Source organism: Gorilla gorilla, chromosome 14 (genome assembly GCF_029281585.2).
Source record: "Gorilla gorilla gorilla isolate KB3781 chromosome 14, NHGRI_mGorGor1-v2.1_pri, whole genome shotgun sequence".
Taxonomy (NCBI): Eukaryota; Metazoa; Chordata; class Mammalia; order Primates; family Hominidae; genus Gorilla; species Gorilla gorilla.
Genome location: NC_073238.2, coordinates 51360306 through 51383697, shown reverse-complemented (window position 1 = coordinate 51383697; position 23392 = coordinate 51360306).

The following is a 23392-nucleotide window of genomic DNA, read 5'->3' as shown; positions in this document are numbered from 1 at the left end:
GATCATGCCACTGCACTCCACAGCCTGGCGACAGAGTGAGACTCCATCTCAAAAAAAAAGTAAATTAGACTAATCACATGTGCAAAGCCAGAGGTTGTTATGAAATGTTATCTTAAGTGTATCTATATTGTAAGTTTAAAGCTCTTAAACCAAGAAAATCCTACAACCCCTTTTGATAAACCATTCTGGCATCCAACAACTTTTTACTCTTACAAAGTTCTTTTGTTGTTGTTGTTTGGGGTTTGGGTTTGGTTTTTGCTTTTTTTTGAGACAGAGTTTTGCTCTTGTCGCCCAAGCTGGAGTGCAATGGCACAGTCTTGGCTCACTGCAACTTCTGCCTCCCAGGTTCAAGCGATTCTCCTGCCTCAGCCTCCTGAGTAGCTAGGATTACAGGCGCCCGCCACCATGCCTGGCTATTTTTTGTATTTTTAGTATAGATGGGGTTTCACCATGTAGACCAGGCTGGTCTCGAACTCCTGACCTCAGGTGATCCCCCCCTTCCTCGGCCTCTCAAAGTGCGGAGATTACAGGCATGAGCCACCAAGTTCTTTTTATTCGCCACGTTAACTCCTCTCTTGTTACAAAATTCATCATACAGTATTTTATAACTTCCAATTTAGGTGTATCATATTCATATTAACAGTCTCTATGTATGAGACGATTAAAGGGGAAAGATATGTTGCTTAAATTCCAATACAGACAATTTTAGCTCTGTGTCTCTGATGCAAAAGAAGACTCAATTCAGGCTCAGTGTTGGCAGTCTGTCTTTGTTTGGCTTTCTTGGTTTCTGTGCTAATAAAGAGATCGTTACTGCTTTGGCAAACAGGATTAACTAAATTCCAGGTGCTTAATATATTCCCCATTTCAAATACAAACACGCCAGGGTGTTTATCCATCAGTCACTCCAAGGACTCCTTGCAGGCTATTTTACTTCCCACTTTGGTTTACTCTTTTTAATCCCTTCCCTCTAACATACTCAGGGACCCTATTAAACGATAGCAAAGATTTTCTTTTCTGGTATATGGAATCTCTTTTGCTCCTGGCAGAATACAAACATGCTCAAATCTCTTTCAATTTTAAGATAATCTTGTTATCTAGCAGCTAATCTCCCCTAACCTTCTTCTTAACAGACTTTGTATATATTCTTAATGCATGACCCAAGAAAGACCCATGAGTCCCCATCTTTCCTAAGGCACGTTTCTGATTTTCATGTGCTCAGAGAAACGACCTTCTCATACTTTCCAAGGTAAATGTCTTCTCCTTTGTTCACATTACCCTTTATATAGAGATCCATTCTATCAAATGTGGAATTATATCATAGTTGATCCATAAAGACAGAAGCCCCACTTTTCATCCTTGGGCTACAACATAATTGCTGGTTCAAAATAGTGCGTCTAAGTAGTTGTCGGGTGAATAAATTATAAAAAATAAAAATAATAGACATGATATTTAATACTACTTTAAACTAATTATGCAAATATTAAAATTTAAAACTCCATTGTTTTGTAAATTCCATATAGCCACTAACAATATGAACTATCTCTAAAATTTTGAGTTTTTCTGTGAAAAAGTTACCTGAAAGATAAAATATCTATCGACTTTTGCTTTCTGGTAACTAAGAATATGGCAGAATGGGAAAAAAAAAAAAAAACCTTATCAAATAAGCACACACTGAAGTATCATTGATTTGGTATCTCCCAACCTTAAATATTCCAGCAGCTGTTTTTATTTTAAAACAAAATTGTTTGTTCAACCAAAAAATTACTTACTATTGGGCCATCTGCCCATTATCAAGATATATCAAAGAAGATATTGGGAGCAGAGCTGCTTTCCTAAGTTAGGACGTCTAGCAACCTGTATCCCTCCAGCTCCAGAAACCATGATATTTAAAGGAAACTTCGGGCAGCTTTGTGCCCTCCCTGGTCCTTTATAGCAGTACAAATCAGCTCCAGAAATGTTATTTTCTTCCCAGCCTTTACAACTCCTGTACTGTCTCCACACCTCCTGCCTCAGGCTCATTTCATTATTTTCCCAAGAGTTAGATACACTTGGGTAGCTTTGGTCCTATCCTGGCCTCCTGAATTACTGCCTAGGATTAGTCAGTCACACCTGCTTCCCAGGTCCTGATCTGGGAGAACCATCTTAGATCTTGCCCTGGCTGAAGCTCACCTGTGGGAATAGAATGTGAATTTAAGTCAGAGAAGAGAAGATCTCAGAACGATGGATTCCTTACAGAACCAACAACCAACAACAACAACATATTTCCTGAGAATTTCACTATTCACAAAGTACCATCCCATACATTATCTTATTTGCTCTTTCTAATCACCCTGTGAGGAAACTGATGATGATGATGACGACAATGACGATGACAATTTCTCTTTCACAAGTGACAAAAGACAGACTGAAAATAAGCAAGGCCAAACAGCTGGCAAATACTGAAGATGAAATTCAAATCCAAGTCATATGGTTGGAAGTTCTGCATTTTTTTCCTACCCCATTGTAAATGTTCATAGATTGTTGCTCTAGGGACCTAGACATCTGCTCATGTAGCATGGTATTTACTCCCTACTTCAAAAAATGTAAAGGATATATTGTTTACCATAAGCTAAAATGCATCTACTTTATCTCAAAGTATCAATTTATTGTCTTTTCGTTTCCTACTATGAGGAGGTCAGCATTTCCAGTTTCTGTCAGTTCTTATTCCATATTTCTTTATTAACTCTGGTGTATCCTAATTCAGATCATAATTTTAAAAGTTCAGATAATTTTCTTCTTGAAGCACTCTTCTTGTGAACCATGTGCTTGCATACTGTAAGAAATCTCTAAATCTCTCTATTCAGAATCACTAACATTTTCCTTTGTGAGCATTTGAACAAGGCATGTCACTGAGCTGGACTGATAATATGTAAAGAAATAAAATATATCAGTGACCTCAAAGAACTTGCTACCTACTAAGGATATTCAAATTTTAAATTTAAAAATTAATTTGAAAGTAAGATAGATCATTTCTATCATACCTTTTTTGGTTGCGGAAGAAGAGGGACCTAGTTCACCTGCCAGAAACACTTGAATGGCGAATTTAGTTAAGAAAATATAGGCCAGGTGCATTGGCTCACGCCTGTAATCCCAGCACTTTGGGAGGCTGAGGCAGGCGGATCACTTGAGGTCAGGAGTTCGAGAAAAGCCTGACTAACATGGTGAAACCCCGTCGCTACTAAAAATACAAAAATTAGCCAGGCATAGTGGTACATGCCTGTAATCCCAGCTACTCGGGAGGCTGAGGCAGGAGAATCACTTGAACCCGGCAGGCGGAGGTTGAAGTGAGCCGAGATCGCACCACTGCACTGCAGCCTGGGTGACAGAGTGAGACTCCATCTAAAAAAAAGAAGAAAAAAATATGAATCAGAATGGCTTCCATTGTACTTGGATACAGGTTTAACCAAATATGTGTTTGTTTGATTTTGTTTTTATTTGTCTGAATATTTAACAGAACTGCCTTACCCCTCAGGCATGTCTGCTAAGCTTTTTAGAGTTTGGTCGTCACTTGGTGTCCATTGGTTCCAGGAACCCCAAGGATACCAAAATCCGTGGATGCTCAAGTCCCTTGTATAAAATAGCATAGTATTTGCATATAACCCGTGTACATCCTCTCAAATGCTTTAATCCATCACTAGAGTACTGATAATACCTAATACAATGTAAATGCCTTGTAAATAGTTGTTATATTGTACATATTATTTTATTTGTATTATTTTTATTGTTTTATTGTTATTTGGGGTGAGTTTTTTTCTGAATATTTTCAATCCATGGTTGATTGAATTCGCAGATGTGGAACCCACAGATACGGAGGGCCAACTATACTGCATCTTCAAGCCTCCCACTCGCATATATTTAATTTCTTCTCATTAAAATAACCTTCAATCATTTTTCCTACAGTTAACACCATATGGCCTTAAGAATCAAAGTTAAGTATCGCCTCTCTGAGTTCTCCCTTACCTTCCCTACCTCTCTGTCTGATTTAGATTCCCTCTACACTGCTGACATAGCTTCTACACACAATATAATCATACTGAACTGGGACCATTAATTTGTTTTCTACTTCCTCACTAGACTGGAAGCTTCTTGAAAACATGGGCCATGTTTTATTTTAATTTTATTCATTCAACACAGATAGATGGATAGATGGACGGATAGGTAGATAGATAGATAGAAGATAAAAACATAAATATCATTTGATATTTACAAGCAGGGATTTGAATTAAATTGAATGTGACTCCATGACTCCAAGAGCCATACTTTTTAAAATGTAATATGGTTTTTATCATATTCAATAAATGAATAAATTCATGGATTGAATGGAATTAGTTATCCAATTAATTTATAAACTCTGTAATTGACTTTTTTCTACTTATTGAACATTAGAATCTCTTAATAATCTGATGCTGCTTTCTCAAAGCATAAAAACCACCTGTGTCGGCATCTTACAAATTTCTTCCCCCAATCTATGTCTATACAATGAGAGTTTTGAAATATGAGCCCTAAGAATCTGCATTTTAGTGAAATCTTTGATGCTTTGTAGTAGTGATAAAGTATGAGAACACTGCCATAGCCTGTGGATAGCCAATAAATATTGAAGGTGGAAACAGAAATTACTGGTAAGGCTTATATTCTCTCTACCCTCTTTAAGATTCTTAGAGGCTGAGATAGACCCAGAAGCAGAGGTATCCACACAAAGGCCCCAAAACACAGATGATACAACACCAAAACAGGTAACATCAAATGCCAAAATCTTTTCTATATCATTTGTTATCAAGATGGGCGTGGTATATTTAGGGCAGGAGGAGGAGGTGAATTAGTGGTGTGCTGGAATTAGCTTTTATAGGCTTTTGAGAGCTTGCTGCTATTAATAAATTTTCAGGCCTGGCACGGTGGCTCACGCCTTTAATCCCAGCACTTTGGGAGGCCGAAGCGGGCAGATTACTTGAGGTCAGGAGTTCGAGACCAGCCCGGCCAACACAGTGAAACCCCATCTCTACTAAAATACAAAAATTGGCTGGCCGTCATGGAGGGCATCTATAATCCCAGCTACTTGGGAGGCTAAGGCAGGAGAATTACCTGAACCTAGGAGGCAGAGGTTGCAGTGAGCCGAGATCGTGCCATTGCACTCCAGCCTAGGCGACAGAGTGAGACTCTCTCTCAAAAATAAATAAATAAATAAATGAATTTTCAAAAATTTTACAATACAGTTGTTAAACATAGCCATTATCAAAAATTAAATTATACAAACTTATAATTCATTAAATTATGTTAAAATAAAGGCAACAAATATTTAAAACTCATCACTGGCCAGGCACCATGGCTCATGCCTATAATCCCAGAGCTTTGGGAGGCCGAGGTGGGCAGATCACTTGAGGCCAGGAGTTCGAGAGAAGCCTGGCCAACATCGTAAAACCCTGTCTCTACTAAAATTTTAAAAAGTTAGTCGTGTTGGTGCATGCCTGTAATCCCAGCTACTTGGGAGACTGAGGCAGGAGAATCACTCGAACCCAGGAGGTGGAGGTTGCAGTGAACCGAGATCACGCCACTGCTCTCCAGACTGGGTGACAGAGTGAGACTCCGTCTCAAAAAATAAATAACATCACTGCCTAAATGTGGTAAGCTCTCTCTGTCTGTGAGTTCTGCATCCATGGACTCAACCAACCAAAGATTCAAAATATTAGAAAGAAAAATCATTAAAAATATCAATACAACAATAGGAAATAATATAAATAAAAATAATATAGTATAACTATTTACATAACATTTACATTATACTAGGTATTATAAGTACTCTAGAGATGATTTAAAGTACACAACAGGATGTGTGTAGGTTACATGCAAATACCATGCTATTTTATATAAGGGACTTGAGCATCTACAGATTTTGACACCATCAGGTTCCTGAAACCAATCCCCCACAAACACCAAGGGATACCATGGATACCAAGGGTTTACTTTGTTACATAATTTCTTACATTTTTCTTACTTTATTGCTATATTACTTTATTACATTTTCTACTATCTTTGCTTTTGAGGTTATTTATTTCTATTGTATCTTTATGGTGCAAATACTATATACTGGGGTGCCACTGTGCATTTCTTCCCAGTTCTGTGTTCAGCAATGTCATACTAATAGCTTGAAATCAATCATGATGAGAGTATTTATACCATGGAAATTGGCAAACACTATAAATCAGAAATTGAAAAATATTTCAATTTAATAAATATAATTTATATAGAGTGAGAAATCATTTAACAGTAGATCATATATTGAATTTAGTGACAATAAGTTTATTGGGAGAAAGACTAATTGGATTGGGATGTAACTCAATTTGTCAAGTTATGGTTGAATGGCAACTATAGGTTGGCTATGGATACAAGAATTTAGCAAAAATCAATGAAAGCATTTGCGATAAGTGACATATGATATTTGCAATTCAGAGTACATTTTATTATTATTTGTAAATTGCATGCTACACTTCCTTTTAAGCAGTAACATCTGTAATAACTTATGTACACCCAGACACACATACACTTTTTTTCAGAAAATTGGTTGTTAAACATTTATCTGCACACCAAGAGGTTGTGGGAGTCGTGTAACAGTTCACCTAAATCTGAAGATTTTATCAATAGTTTCCAAGACAAAAGCTGGAGGTGCCAGCTTTAAAACTCTTAGAAAAAAATTAAATGTACATCTTCATGACCTTGTATTAGGCAACAGTTTCTTAGGTATGACACTGAAAGTACAAGTAACAAAAGAAAAAAATAAATGAACTCAACATCATCAAAATTAAACATTTTTGTGTTTCAAATGACTATTAAGAAAATAAAAAAGCAACCCTCAAAATGAGTGAAAATATTTACAAATCACATATCTGATAAGGGATGGTATCCAGAACAGAAAACTCTTACAACTCAACACTAGAAAGACAAATTATCCAGTTTTAAAATGGGCAATAGATCTGAATAGATAATTCTGCAAAGATATACAAGTGGCCAATAAGCACATGAAAAGATGCTCAACATCATTAGCTATCAAGGAAATGTGAACCAAAACCACAATGAGATAGCACTTCACAACTACTAGGATGGCTATAATACAAAAAGATACATAACAACAAATATTGGCAGGATATGAAGGAATTGAAACCACTTCATTCATTGCTAGTGGGAATGTAAAACGGTGCAGCCTCTTTGGAAAACAGCCTGGCATTTCTTCCAAAGGCTAAACATAGTGTTATCATGTGATCTAGCAATCTCACTCCCAGGTATATACCCAAGACAAGTGAAAACCTGTGCACACAAAAACTTGTACATAAATGTTCATAAAAGCATTAATTAAAATAACCAAAAAATGAAAACAAACCAAAGTCTGTCCACTGATGAGTATGTAAAATACAATATATCTGTACAATGGAATATTATTCAGCAATAAAAGCAAAATGAGGTTGGGACTATGCACAGGACCCAGCAAGGGACACTAAATAGAAGCAGCTGATGAGATAAGGAGAAAACCCAACCCTTGCAACCTCCCTGGAAGCTCTAGGTTTTATTGGTCCCATTTTACATGCATCTAAACAGAAGCTCAAAGTGGTCATGTTACAAGATGCCTCAATAAGACAGGGTCAGAATCTAAACCACCGATTATCTGAGTTTAGTTCAGGTTTTTCTACACTTCTAAGATTATAACTGAAGAAAAGATAAGATTCTAAAAATGTGTGTATTGTCACTATAATTGTACTCATCTATTGTTTTAGCATTAGGTTTTTGGCCAGTAATTTACCATAAGAGTTACATCACTAAGTTAAATTTTTCCCACTTCTGCAAAACAAGAAAAACACACATCTACCTTGACTATCATCCCTACTCAAACTTCTCAATATGGTTAAATTGAAGAACATCTTTGGACTCACTGCGCTGACCAGCCAAGACCAAGGCATGTTTCACACAAAGCTCTAGATACAGCTGTGGGAGATGGGCCAGAAGACAGTCCCAGATAAGAAGCATTGCTTGCCTCCTGCTGCAACTACAGTTTTGTGAATTCACCTGACTTCCTCCTCTCCTTGGCTGCTCAGTCCTTTTTTCCATGTTTGGTTTAACCAGTATTTTTCTCACTGTCCTAGCTTTCCTATTTTACCATTTTAACTAGAGTATTGTATATAGTTAAAGCAGCTTATAAACTGACTTAAATGCCTGGGATACAGTAGTATTTAAATCTAGGAAACAGAAATTTAGAGTATTGATAATGGCTAACGATGGAAAAACTATTTTGGAAAAACTGTATTTGGCCTTTAAAGCAACGAACATTTGTATATTTAAGAACCAAAAAAGTTTTAGGCAGAAATTCCTAGTAATGACATCTCATTAATAATAAAGAATTTTCTACTCCTTTACAGATCAAAAGTTGTCTAGATCTTTCATCAAGTTTAGTACAGTATTTATTTCTAAATCAAGCCCTGACCTCTAGTGGCTAAACTGAATTAATTCAATACCTCAACCTACTGAACAATCGTAATGGCACAAAAAAAGAAAAGAGCCCAACATTATAACCTTCCTAATATAATGCAATAGGCAAAATCCAGTTCCACCTATGAAATATTTCTGCAAAAAACAAAAATCAGTCTGGAATCTTATCTAGTGTCTAGGTCCAACAAGCAGTTTAGAGGAAATAAAAAGGCAGGTAAACATGTTAGACGCCACTAATCTAGAATGTGGAAAGTTCTACTGCACAAAAGAACATAAGAAATGTGCTAGAAGATAAAATTATTATAGATGAAAACAATTAAAAGTTTTATTGTTATAGATTTAAAGTGTCCTAAGATACTTATAAAGTATTATATTAAGCTAATGCTATGTGTGGACCTTGTTTTGATGCTGATTTGAACACAGTTTTTTTAAATCGCGAAAAATAGGGAAATGTAAACTGACTGGATATTATATGATACGACAGAACTATAGTTCACTTTTAAGGTATGATATGATATGATTGCTTCTTAAAATTATCTCTTAGATATATATAGTGAACTATTTAAGACTCGAATTTTAAAAATTACAGATGCAAAGGCCCTGTTTTTAGGAACAGGAAAAGAGGCCAGTGTGGAGTGAATGAGGGACAGAGTAGAAACGAGCTCAGAAAGGCAGTGGGGGTGTGGGATAATTAGGGGATGATAGGACTTTTAATGAGATAGGACATCATCAGAGTGTCATAAAACCCCAAATTCAGGCTCATGTACCCGATGTGCAGTTGACGCCAAATACTGACACACAGGTGCTCAGAGATAGAGGAAGATTTGATTTGGCCAAACCAAGAAGGCAGGAGAGCAAGATTTTTCAAATCCATCTTAACAAAAGAAGCGGGGGCTGGGCGCAGTGGCTCACGCCTGTAATCCCAGCATGTTGGGATGCCAAGGCAGGTGGATCACTTGAGGTCAGGAGTTCGAGACCAGCCTGGCCAACATGGCAAAACCCCATCTCTACTAAAAATACAAAAATTAGCCAGGTGTGGTGGTGGGCGGCTGTAATCCCAGCTACTCAGGAGGCTGAGGCAGGAGAATCGCTTGAACCTGGGGGGCAGAGGTTGCAGGGAGCCCAGAGCACTTCACTCCAGCCTAGGCAAAAGAGTGAAACTCCATCTCAAAAAAAAACGAAGAAGCAGAAGCAGGGAGTTTTTATGCAGCCAAAGGGTAAGGGAGTGGGAGTTTCAGGGAATGAAGGGGGAAAGTCTATGTTTCTTCAGTCTCAGATAACACCTTGAGCAACCAGACATCTAGGCATCGGCAGCTGTTCGTGAAGTCCTGAGAAGTATTTACTTCACCTTTGTTAACTTACCGTTGAACCCACTGGTCTCCTCACTGTTTCTGAATGTGGTTTCTCCCATCTCTCCTGCTGCTCTCCCCACCGTTTCACTTGTTGACCCCTCCCTCACCTTCAGATTTTTTTTGCTTACAGGTTAATTAGCCTTCACTAACTGTTTTTAAGTCGACATCATTCCTGCCTCTCTCCATCCAGCACTCCCTATATGCCTTTCCCTGCTTTCTTTTTCTTCTTCATGGCACTTATTATCATCTGATAAAGAGAAAGCCCCTGCCATCAGGCAGTTGGCCTGATGCTCACAGCTTGGCCCCATTCTCCTGCTGTACATAAACAATTTCATAGACCGTCAACAACAGACAAGGACACTCTCAGATTTTGATAAAGTGAGACAAAAACAAGCCCACTGTGCAACTCACAAATTACCAAACACCTCTTTTCTTTGGGCTAAAATTAATGACTGCTGCTTCTTTACCAAGTACAACTTTAGCCTCAATCTAGTCTGTCTTCTCTACATGTAAGATTTATTAAGATACCCAATCAGAATTTCCCCTACTTCCTGACAACTTTAAATCCAGAGCAAAGCTCTACTTTTTCAGACCCTGCCCCAAGTTGCCAGCTAAAGCCCAAATCCTATAATAGATTACATTCTTTTTCTGAGCCCCCTATGAGTCCCTATGGTGACTGTTGTCCCTCTCTGCAAAAAAATAACAAACCCTAGTTTTTCAACCACAGGTGTGTTCCTGGTGGCCTTTTCCTGAAGGACACAGACACACAATGTACTATGTGTTCTCATTTATTCATTTCTCCCTCTAGGAAGTATCTCTCTGAGGGCCTACATGTTTATCCCTTTGGACACTGCTAATGTTTCCAGCAGTTAGAAGCATACCTAGTATATTAGAGGCTCTCAGGAAATAGTTATTAATGAATGAATATTGAGCACCAAGATTGGAGTAGGCATTAGAGATGTGTTAAAATAACTAAATGGGAGGCCATTAGACTGAAGTGGCTCTGACACCCTGGATTCCTACATAAGCAAACTGAAACCTAACGGAATTTTAAACTTTATCTCAGCAAATCACAAATGGCCAATTGGGCATTATTTATATTGTCTTGAATCTTTCACTGAAATAGTCCAAATAAGGCAATTGCTCAAACTTTAACCAGACAAATAATTTCTTTGCTTTCACATTCACCCTATAAAAGCTTTTCCTTCAACCTCTTCCAGGAGCCCCTATTTCTGTGTGAGCCCCTAGCCATTCCCTGCCTGTTTCATGGTCACAGTCTGCTCAAATAAACTCTTAGTTTTTAATGTGCCAAAGGTTATGTTTTAATAGATGCAAACGTGAATCAGAGCAAATCCTGGCGATGTTCTGCAGGCAGTGGCCCAGTTATACGAATGCCTGTTCAATAAGTTTGCCTGGATAAAGGAAGAAAGGGGCAAGAAATGAATCAAATTCTACAGTGGGGACCACTATGTTTCTCTGCTTTCAATGCCTGCTTTATTATTCTTTTCTTTTTCTCTCTTTCTTTATTAGGGTCACCCTCAGGAAAAAGTCAGACACACTCCCCTGAAACCACTGCTGGCTGGAGGAAACAGGTTTAGCATATGTCAATGAGAACCACACATGCTATGGAATTTCATGCCAAAGCTATCAAGCTTCCCTTTGACAGCCTCACTGAGAAAACAAGTCAATAGAGATTCATTAATTGGAATTTAGAAACCTTAATTATTTTAAAAAAAAAAAGGCTGAAAATTATTATACATTACAGAACAATGATTCTCACACTCCAGGGCACTTAAGAATCCCCTGAGGTGTTAAGAAAAAGAGACTTTTTAATTGAAATAAGTTTCTAAATTTATAATAAAATTAGTATTTTGAGATTAAAGTCTTAAGAAATCTAAATTTATAAACTCATAATTTTAATAAATTGAATATTCACTAAAACACCAGCAACTCCAGGTATTTTTTCAAGCCCCAAATCTTCCCTTGTCAAAACAAGGGAATTAGCAATGCACCTGACATTTATCAGGCATCTTTGTAAGTTCTGTTGCCTTTATTATATAAGGGCTCTCTTGCCTTTATAGCCTACCCACCTTCTTCTTTTCCTTGGATTCAGCTATTATCTTTCTGCTAATTATCAATAAATTAATAATTTTGATTAGGGAATCTCTTTCAAGTTTGGTAATGTTATGGGATCTTTGGGGTGTCCTTCTCCTGGCTGGAAACCTGTGGCTGGTGGAGGCCTTGCCCAACTTTTGCTCAGCCCACTGGGCTCGTTCTGCCCACTTGGCCTAGCAGGCTGTACTCAGCTCATGCTACTGGCCTGGATCCCACACCTCCAACGGAGACAGTGAGTCAAGCATGGAGCAGCAAGAGTTGTGTGTGTGAGCACGCGGTCTGGCCACTGCGCAGTCAGACATGCAGCTGCTGCCATGGGGCAGGCAGCTCCAGATGCCAGCATAGGCGCCGGCTCTCAGTGAGGCTGCAGCTGGACAGGGCGCACCACAAGGAGCTTCCCTGGCTGGCACCAGGGAAAGCAGTGGTGCCTGGAAGCTTGGAGATGCCAGGAACCACAGGGCCTCAAAGAAGGAGTCACAGCCCTGGCTCAGGGAGCTCCCAGGTCTAGACTCCCCAAACGGCCACAGCTCTCCTTCTCTCTGACTGTAACGTGGGGAGCAAGGGGCATGTTTCAGCCCTGTTTGTATTACAGTTCTCTTAGCCTTGCCATTTAGTGGGTCCCAAGTTCTTGTCTTGTGACCAGGAAGAATGAGGTACGCACGCAAGTGAAGGGTGAGCAAGATGATGAAGAGCTTTATTGAGCGATAGAACAGCTCAGTCTCCCACAAGGGGCAGCTCCTTTCCTCAGCCAGGATGTCCCGTCAAGTGTTCAGCTCCTAACTGAGAGCTGGTAGCTCCTCTCTGCAGGCAAGTCGTCCCAACAAGTGTTCACTCTTGGCAGGGAGAGTGGCTCCTCTCTGCAGCTGTTCCTCCCATGGTCCAGCTACCAGCAGAGAGGGTAGCTCCTCTCTGCAGCTGGTCATCCCGTCATCTGTTCAGCTCTGGCTGAGTCCTGGGCTTTTATGGCCTCAGAAGTGCCCGCTGATTGGTCTATGGGAGGCCATGGCGGGTGGCCAGAAAAGCCACCACCTCCCACTCCTATCAGCTGGATGGGCAGTCAGCCCCAAGCCTTCAGGCCTTCCCTGGCCTCACCAGGGACCTGCCCCCTTCTACCCTCTTAACAGCCTGTCTGCCTCCTGCGGCTGTCCATGGAGCCCAGACTGCTCGAGTCAAGGGGCACCTGTAGGCCAGCACCGAGCTGCTCTCAGCCACCCCTCGGCTTTCCCTGTACTCCTCAGTGCCCAAAGTCCGGAGGGGGTCTAGGCAGCAGGGGGCTGGCGTGTCAGCACTGCCCTGAGCTTGGCCCCAACCCAGCTCCAAGATCAAAGCAGTGCAGGGAACAGGGAGAGGCCAGGCAGGAGCAGGCACCCCCGAGCCTGTGGGGACAGGGGGGCCTTCCCGACCTCAAGGGTACAGATCCCACAGACAGCCTGGGTCCTGCACCTGGGAAGGTGGGGCTCCTGCCTGCTCTGTGGAATGTGCAGGCAGCCCGGGCCGTGCCTCCTCACAGCCTGGGGCGGGGGCTCCAGGTCCTTGCTGGGTGCCTCTCTGCCCACTCCTCTGTGCCCAATCGCGTCGCTCCATCACTCCCCCTCTGGGCTGGGCGACTTGGCCTGGCCTCATAGCGGCGGCCCCCAAGGGGCTGCGGGGCGGCTCCTGCTTGTCCTTGGCTCCCGCTGGTTCCGTGAAGCGTGAAACGTGGCACAGCCCCGGGCCCAGCTCCGCCTCCTCCCCACGCCCTCCCCACAGCAGCAGTGCGTGGGTGAGAGCAGCAGTGTGGGGCCAGAGTCCCGAGTGATGGAAGCTCCGGGCCTAGGGGCGGGTCCCACCTGGCTGCATGAGTTTGGGGGCAGCACAGGAGGTTGCTTCCGGGACGTGGGGCATAGGGGACCCACCACCGCCACTGCTGCTCCCACAGCTGTTCCTGCTGCCACCCCTCGCACCTCCCCACTGCAGCCGGTGGGGTGGCAGTGGCCTCTCCGGACCACCCTCTGCCACAATCAATAAGTTTCCAGACCTGATCCAGCCACAAATTGTCCCTGGTAGGGTCTACCCAACTGGACGAAACCATAATTAAGAAATACCACTAACTGGTTGCCCTCTGACTGTAACAATGCTTATTTTAGGCAAGCTTTAAAATAGATATGTAGGATCTGGATCTCTAAAAAGAGCATTATTTGTTCAAAGAAAACACTAATACAGTACTGACTATTCCATTTGGTGCCACAAGATGTCACTTATATACAAGCAAACTCTGTATGTAAAATAGAAATAATTTTGTTTCAGAATTTTTTGGGTCCTAATTTGTAAGGACACCTGGTCATCCATCCCGGATGATAAAAATATGACTACAAAATGCTTCCTGACCTCAAAAGGCTTAAAAGCTTACAAAGAAGCAGACGTGTGCTCAAGTAGCTGAACACAATTCACAGTATGTTCAATGCAATGCCAGAAATGCACACTGTCTAAGCAAAAATTGGCCTGGACAAAGTTACATAGTCAAGGAAGACTTACTTTAAGGCTATTGCAATAGGTGAGACCAGAATATAGCATGAACTCAACTCCAATGAAACAAAGGGGAAGATAATTGGGTTTGGGGTTTTTTTTTTTTAATATTTGTGTTATGGTAAATATACATAAGATAAAATTTCCCATTTTAGCAATTTTTCAATGTACAATTTAGTGGTACTGAGTATATTCACAGTGTTGTACAAACATCACTACTATCCATTTCTAGAACTTTTCCATCACCCCAAATAGAAACTCTATGTCCATTAAATAATAACTTCCAATTCCTCCTTCCCATATCCCCTAGTAAACCATTCATCTTTTTGTCTCATGAATTTGACTAGCCTAGATACCTCATATAAGTGGAATCATGTAATATTTGTGCTTTTGTTTCTGGCTTATTTTACTTAGCCTGTTTTCAAGGTTCATCCATAATGTAGCATGTATCAGAATTCCATTCCTTTTTCAGGCTAATACTCCATTGCATGTATTAACCACATTTTATTGATACATTTATCTGTCGGTGGGCATTTGGAGTGTTTCCACTTTTTGGCTATTGTGAATAAAGCTACTATAAATGTTGGTGTGCAAATATCTGTTCAAGTCCCAGCTTTCAATTCCTTTGAGTATACACCTAGAAGTAGAATTGCTGGATCACATGGTAATTCTGTGTTGAACTTTCTGAAGAACAACCATACGGTTTTCTACAGCAGCTACACAATTTTATATGCTCACTAGCAAGGTACAAATATCCAGATTTCTCCACATTCTTGATGACACTTGTTATTTTCTGTTCTTCTGATAATTATCCTAATGAATATGAAGTGGTATTTCATTGTAGTTTTGATTTTCACTTCCCTAATGATGAGTGATGCTAAGCACCTGTTCATGTGCTTATTGGCCATTTGTACCTCTTCTTTGGAGAAATGTCTATTCAAATTATTTTCCCATTCTTAAATTGGGTTATTTGGTTTTTCTGTTGTTGAGCTGTAGACATTCTTTACATATTCTTTATTTATACATATATCAAATATATTATTTGTAATATATTTGTCTCATTCTGTTGGTTGCCTTTTCACTCTATTGATGTACAGAAGTTTAGCAGGAGAGGTTTTAAGAGCTGGAGCAGGGGGTAGTAGGCCATCTATGTTAACTGGCCTTACCTAAAGAAAATGCAAACTTTACTGTATCTTCGTGATAGGAGGTACTGTTATAACTTGGAGCTAAGCACCCTCTGAAGTTGGTTACTGCCCTCCTACAGAAACTGGAGACAGGGGCTCTATCTTCCTTGATTATTACATTTCAAGGAGATGGCCCTCCTTAAGAAAGACATTCCAGGGTTGTAGAATTGGTAACAGGCATTTTTAAAAAGTTATATATCAAAGGAGCAAAAAAACAGCATAAACTTTTTTTATAGTAAATGATCTAAGAAAAGGGAGGTCAGTGGCCTAGAGTTGGGAAGAAATCCTATCTAAAGTTAGGAGAACTAAGAGAAATATTAATGAGACTTTATTTTGGCCACCTTGGTTAAAATAAAACATTTGGAGGCCGGGCATGGTGGCTCACGCCTGTTAATCCCAGCACTTTGGGAGGCCAAGGCTGGCGGATCACCTAAAGTCAGGAGTTCAAGACCAGCCTGGCTAACATGATGAAACCCCATCTCTACTAAAAGTACAAAAATTAGCCGGGCATGGTAGCGCCCACTACTAGTAATCCCAGCTACTCGGGAGGCTGAGACAAGAGAATTGCTTGAACCCAGGAGTTGGAGGTTGCAGTGAGCCAAAATCATGCCACTGCACTCCAGCCTGGGTGACAGAGTGAGACTCTGTCTCAAATAAATAAATACATACATACATACATACATACACACAAAAGAATTAGCCGGGCCTGATGGCGGGAGCCTGTAATCCCAGCTACTAGGTAGGCTGAGGCAGGAGAATCGCTTGAACCCAGGAGGTGGAGGTTGCAGTGAAACAAGAATGCGCCATCACACTTCTGCGTGGGCCACAAGAGCAAAACTCCATCTCAAAGAAAAAAAAAGCATTTGGGGACATTACAGATGAGAAAAACTAATTCCAACTGGAAGAAATTCCAGCAAGTATCTCAGAGGTATTAACATTTATGTAGTCAAGCAGGCTGGTATAAGATTCAATGGGCAAATTTATTAAAAAAGAAAATGCCAGGTAAAGAAAAATCATTTGTTAAAAAAATAAATAGAGAAATAAAAGTTTATAACAAGATAGACAATGCAGCCAGCAAGACAGCAGGATGTAAAGGAGTTATCATGGAAGACTCTGTCTGGGAACATGGATAGCCTTGGACCATGGAGGGCCTAAATGTCATATTAGGAATTCAGACTTCATTTTAAGGACACTGGGGCTCAAAAAAATGTAACAGGGGGCATATGACACGATCTGGGTATTGGAAGTGTGGAAAGCAGCTGGAGAGAGGGAGTCAGGCAGGAGAGAAGGCTTTGTCTTTCCGTTGTCACGGCTGTGGCTGGCACACCTGGCAGAACAACTGTCCACAAGCCAGCAGGTAGGGCCTCCTCACACACTGCTGCAACCACCCTTTGTCTGTCTTCACTTGCACCTGCCCTGTCCTGGGAGGAGTGACTTGAGCCAGAAAAGAAGCTGTGACATCAGTAGCAATGGTACCAGAGTGGCAAGCATTAGGGAAGGAGGAACAGAGTGACACTCACAAGAAAATAATTTCTTTCAGAGCACAGCCAGGCAGCCAAGCTTTCAACTCTAAAATCGAGGACCCACTAACGTAGGGGGAGCTCAAGGTAACAGCCCTGACAGCACCGGAGGAGGAAAGCAAGGCTCCTCATGAGTTATTTGCATCACAAGTACCCAACACAGCCAGACTTGGGTGGGTCTCCTCCACCACCACTGTTGGTCACTGAAAGATCACTTAACATGTTACTCTGTGCCTCTTTTTTTCAAGTAAACTGGCAGTTAGATCTAGAGGCTTGATTAAATTCAGATTTAGGATTTTGTAAAGAAAAATTTCATAAACAGTAATACTATAAAGTACTATTTATATAGTATAGTACATAGCACATAAATAGCACATACATAAAGTGGATCACTATTAAGTTTCCTTTCAACCTTCCACCCATTTGGTTATTTGGTAACCATTAGTAATTATTCCCTAGAAGCATTATTTTCTCACAGGTTGCAAAATGGTGATATTCTATCACTTTTTTATTTATTCACTGGAATTTTTCTATTAAAAAATTTTCCCAGACTGGGCGCAGTGGCTCACACCTGTAATCTCAGCACTTTGGGAGGCTGAGGCAGGTTAATCGTCTGAGGTCAGGAGTTCAAGACCAGCCTGGACAACATGGTGAAACCCTGTCTCTACTAAAAATACAAAATTAGCTGGGCGTAGTGGTGCATGCCTGTAATCCCAGCTACTCAGGGGGCTGAGGCAGGGGAATACTTGAACCCGGGAGGTAGAGTTTGCAGTGAGCCGAGATTGCACCACTGCACTCCAGCCTGGGCAACAAGAGTGAAACTATGTCTCAAAAAAATTAATAAATAAAAAATAAAGTTTTCCCCTATCAACTCTTTGGTTACTCTGAATTTCAGTTTGTGTAGGAAAGCAAAAAATTTGGTTTAAAAACTTTTTAAAAGCAATTTCAAAATAATGAGTTAGTGCCCTAGCAATCCTCAATGTGACCAGTGAGAGGTTTAATAAAAGCATTGAAATTTATGTATTTTGAAATTTTTGATATATTTCAAACCATTTCAGTCAAAAAAATCTTTCTGATTCTCCTTGAAGCTCCAAGTGTCCCTTCTTTTGCCAGTAGGAGCTCTTTCAAATTGGACTCTGTATCATTGCTTACAAACACACACACATACACACACACACACACACACACACAATCAGAGGATTCAGAACACACATGTCTTCTGCTTCTCTCTAAGACCCCATCTAGTTATCCTCAACTGCTAGTGGATCTGTTCATATTCCAATGGCCAAAATGAGTCACATAGCCACATGCAAAATCACCATGAGGAAGTATACTGTGCCCACACTGAAGCCATGGGAAGGAGAGTGAGAAATAAAAATGTTTTAAAATCCTGTGAACTAACACTACTATCTACCACATTGAATGTGATGGTTAATTTTACATGTCAATTTTGCTAGGCTATGGTACACAATCAAACATTAATCTAGGTCTTGCTGTGAAGGTATTTTGAAGATACATTTAATATCTATAATCAGTTGACTTTAGGTAAAGGAGACTAATCTTGATAATGTGGGTGGAACTTATTCAATTAGCTGAAGGCTGTAAGAGCAAAATCTGAGATTACTCAGAGAAAAAAATTCTGCCTCAAGACTGCAGCATCAACTCTTGCCTGAGATTCCAGCCTACTCAGCTGCCCAACAGATTTCAGACTTGCCAGCTTCCATAATCACGTGAGCAAAATATTTAAAATGAAGGGATGGCTCTGGTCAGAGCAATTAACCAAGGAAAAGAAATGAAAGGGTTCAAATTGGGAGAAAAAAAGTATAACTATCTCAGTTCACAGATTATATGATTCTATATATAGAAATCCTAAAGAATATACACATGTAGGCACACATACAAAATTAATAGAGCTAATAAGTAAATGTTCAGAGTACAAGGCCAACACTTGCTATGGTTTGAATATATCCCCCCAAAGGACGTGCTAGAAACTTAACCCATAATGCAACAATGTTGGGTGGTAAGGCCTAATGTAAGTTGTTTAGGTCATGAGGTCTCCCCCTCATGAATAGATTAATGCCAATTGTAAAAGAACTTGAGGCTTCAAGTTTGATCCCTTGCTCTCTAGCCCTCTCTTTGTCCTTCCACCATGGGATAACATACATACCAAGTAGGCTCTCACCAGATGCTAGCCCTTCAATCTTAGACTCTTCAGCATCCAGAACCGTGAGCCAATAAACTTCTGTTTATTATATATTACCCAGTCTGTAGTATTCTGTTACAGCAGCAGAAAATAGACTAAGACAATACCCCAAAATCAATTGTGTTTCTATACATCAGCAATCACCAATCTGGAAAATTAAAAACAATTTCATTTATAATAGCATTTGCTAAGAACTGAATATGTCCCCTCAAAATTCACATATTGAAGCTCAAACCCCCAGTGTCACTGTATTTGGAGATGGGACCTATATAAGAAGGTAACTGAGGTTAAATTGATCACAAGAGTGGAGTTCTGATGCTATAGATTAGTATCTTTATAAAAAAAAAACCAACAAAAACGACCAGATATCTTTCTCTGTGTGTTTCTCTGTCTGTTTCCCTTTCCTTCTCCCCCTTCCTTTATCATAAGAGAATGCAGAAAGAAGGTGGCTATCTACTCGCCAGTAAAAGAGCCCTTAACAGAAACCAAATTGGCAAGCACCTTGATCTTGGACTGCACAGCCTCCAGAACCATGAGAAATAAATTTCTGTTGCTTAGGCCATTCAGTTTACAGTATTTTGTTATGGCGGCTTGAGCAAACTAAGATAGATTTTGCTACCAAGAAGTTGGATGTTGCTTTAATAAAACCTAAACATGTGAAAGTGGTTTTGGAACTAGGTAATGGGTAGAGGCTGAAAGAATTCTGAGGTGCATGCTAGAAAAAGCCTAGATTTCCACGCTAGAAATATGGATGTTAAAGGCAATTCTGGTAAGAACTCAGAAATACAGTTGAAGAGAAAGCCTCCATCTTCTTAGAGAAAACATAATCATGAACACAATTTTGGTAAATATATGTTTGTTAAAGGCCATTCTTGTGAGGTCTCAGATGGAAATGAAGAATTGGTCACTGGAAGACAGAAGAAAGGCAGTCCTTGTTATAAAGTAGCAAATAACTTGGCTGACTTGTTTTCTAGTGTTTTCTGGCAGACAGAATTTGTGAATGACAAAATTGAATATTTAACTGAGATTTTTAAGCAAAATGCTGAAAGTGCGACCAGGATATTCCTGAATGCTTATAGTAAAATGCAAGAAGAGATGAATGAAAGAAGAAATTATTAAGCAAAAAGGAACCAAAACTTAAATATTTGGAAAATTATCTGCCTGTCATGTTGCAGAAAATGAGAAAGTATATTCTAAAGAAGACACCAAAGGTATGGTTAGACTATCATTTGATAAATAAATGATGAGATTATATGAGCAGAAACACTGCCTGTTTCAACTGAAGGGGATGCAGACAAGACAAAAATGACGGAAGGCTTTTACACGTTCTAGATTCTACAGGACAGGACAATAGAGCTATCCAGCTGCTAACTTTGTACTATTCTTTTTTTTTTTTTTTTTTTTTTTTGAGACAGAGTCTCACTCCATTGCCCAGGCTAGAGTGCAATGGCGGGATCTCAGCTCACTGCAACTTTCACCTCCCAGGTTCAAGTGATTCTCCTTCCTCAGCCTCCCAAGTAGCTGAGATTATAGGCGCGCACCACCAGGCCAGGCTAATTTTTGTATATTTAGTAGAGATGGGGTTTCACTATGTTGTCCAGGCTGGTCTCAAACTCCTGACCTCATGATCTGCCCACCTTGGCCTCCCAAAGTGTTGGGAGTACAGGCGTGAGCCACCACACCTGGCCAAACTTGTGCTATTCTTTAAGAAAAGGGGAGAATGACCTCAAAGCAATTCAGATGTTATCAAGGCCATTACCTAGCAAAACTTTTGGGATGAGAATCTGCCTGGAAGAGCATGCCTGGCAGAGTGTGGGGAGAGGTATAGCATCCACCTAGGGTCCAGAAGGCAGGGCCACCACCCTTGTAGGTCTGGAAGGCAGGGCACTGAATCAAAATGGATTATTCTTGAGCCTTAAAATCTACTAGAATTTGCCTTGCCAGATTTTTGGACTTGCTTGGGACCTGTCATCCCTTCCTTTTTGCCTATTTCTTTTATTTCCTTTCTTTCTTGCTCCTATTGTTTTTTTTGTTTGTTTGTTTGGAATGCCTATTCTATGCCTGTTCTGCCATTGTATTTTGGAAGCAAATAACTTCCCTGGTTTTACAGTTTCATAGCTGGGGAGAAAATTTGCATCAGGATGAATCATATCTCAAGTCTCACCCTTATCTGTTTTAGGTGATATTTAATAGAAGAGACTTCGGACTTCAGACTTTAGAGTTGATGCTTTTGAGACTGTTGAAGTGGTATGAATGTATTTTGTATTCAATAAGGACATGAATTACAGGGGTACAGAAGTCTGTTGACCAAATTATATCCCCACAAAATTCATATATGTAACCCCAAACCCCAATGTCACTGTATTGGAGATAAGATCTATAAGGAGGTAATTAGGGTTTAAGAAGATCATAAAGGTGGGGCCTTTATCCAATAGAATTAGTTACTCATAAGAAGAGACATGAAAGCTAGTGTGCTTGCACAATGGATTCTTAGTGATGACACCAAAAGCACAAGTAACAAAATAGATAAATTAGATTTCATCAAAATTAAAAACGTTTGTACACTGAAGGATATTACAAAGAAAGTGAAAAGACAACCTACAGAATGGGAGAAAGTATCCACCAATGATATATCTCATAAGGGTCTAATATCCAGAATATATGACTACACATAACTAACAACAAAAACACAAACAACTCAACTTAAAAATGGGGAAAGACCTGAATAGAGAGTTCTCCAAAGAAGATATACAAATGGCTAACAAGGGCATGAAAAGATGCACAAGATAACTAGCCATTAGGGAATGCAAATCAAACACACAATAAAATACCACTTTATACCCTTTGGGATGGTTACTATCAAAGGAATAGAAAATTATGGTGTTAGTGAGGATGTGGAGAAATTGGAATCCCCCGACAATGCTCTTGGTATGTAAAATGAATGGTTCAGCTGCTGTAGAAACATTTGTTTATGGGTTCCTCAAATATTTTCACGTAGAATTACTATAAGACCCAGAAGTTCCACTATGTTTATACCCAAAAGAATTGAAAACAGGGACTCGAACAAATACTTGTATACAAATGTTCATATCATTGCTATTCACAATAGCCCGAAAGTGGAAACAATCCAAATGTCCATCAGTGGATGGACAGGTAAAACTGTGGCATCTAGGTACAGTGGAATAGTAGCCATAAAGAGACATGAAGTACCGATACATGCAACAAGGTGTACAAGGTGAACCTGCAAAAGATTATGCTACGAAGACAGACCAAAAGTTCACACATTCCATTTATATGAAATATCCGTAATAGGTACCACAGTTTGAAAGCTGATTGGCATTTGCCAGGGGCTGAGAGAGGGAGGAATGGGAGTAACCACTTAATGTGTTCGGATTTTATTTTGGAGTGTACTTTAATACACTTATAATGTGTACAACCACTAACTCTAATTCCAAGACATTTTCATTCATTATGACCCTTGGCATTGTGAACGGCAAATAATAAATGCTCATTAAAAAGATTCACCCCAGGCCGTGCATGATGGCTCACGCCTGTAATCCCAGCACTTTGGGAGGCCAAGGCGGGTGGATCACTTGAGATGAGGAGTTCAAGAGCAGCCTGCCCAACATAGTGAAACAGTCTCTACTAAAAATACAAAAATTAGCCGGGTGTGGTGGTGCACGCCTATAATCCCAGCCACTCCGGAGACTGAGGCAGGGAGAATCGCTTGAACCCAGGAGGCAAAGATTGCAGTTAGCTGAGATTTCACCACTCCACTCCAGCCTGGGCGACAGAGCGAGACTCTGTCTGAAAAACAAACGAACAAACAAAACAAAACAGACCTTACAATGTGTGCTAGTAATGCGGTTTCTGAATTTTTAGAACCCTTCTCTGGGGTGGTTTTTTTAAAACATAAACTCATTGGCAGTTGATATACTACAGAAGGTTGTACGCATTGGACTAGTAAATGTAGGTGTCGCTGTTTTTCCATTTGTATGTGCTAAG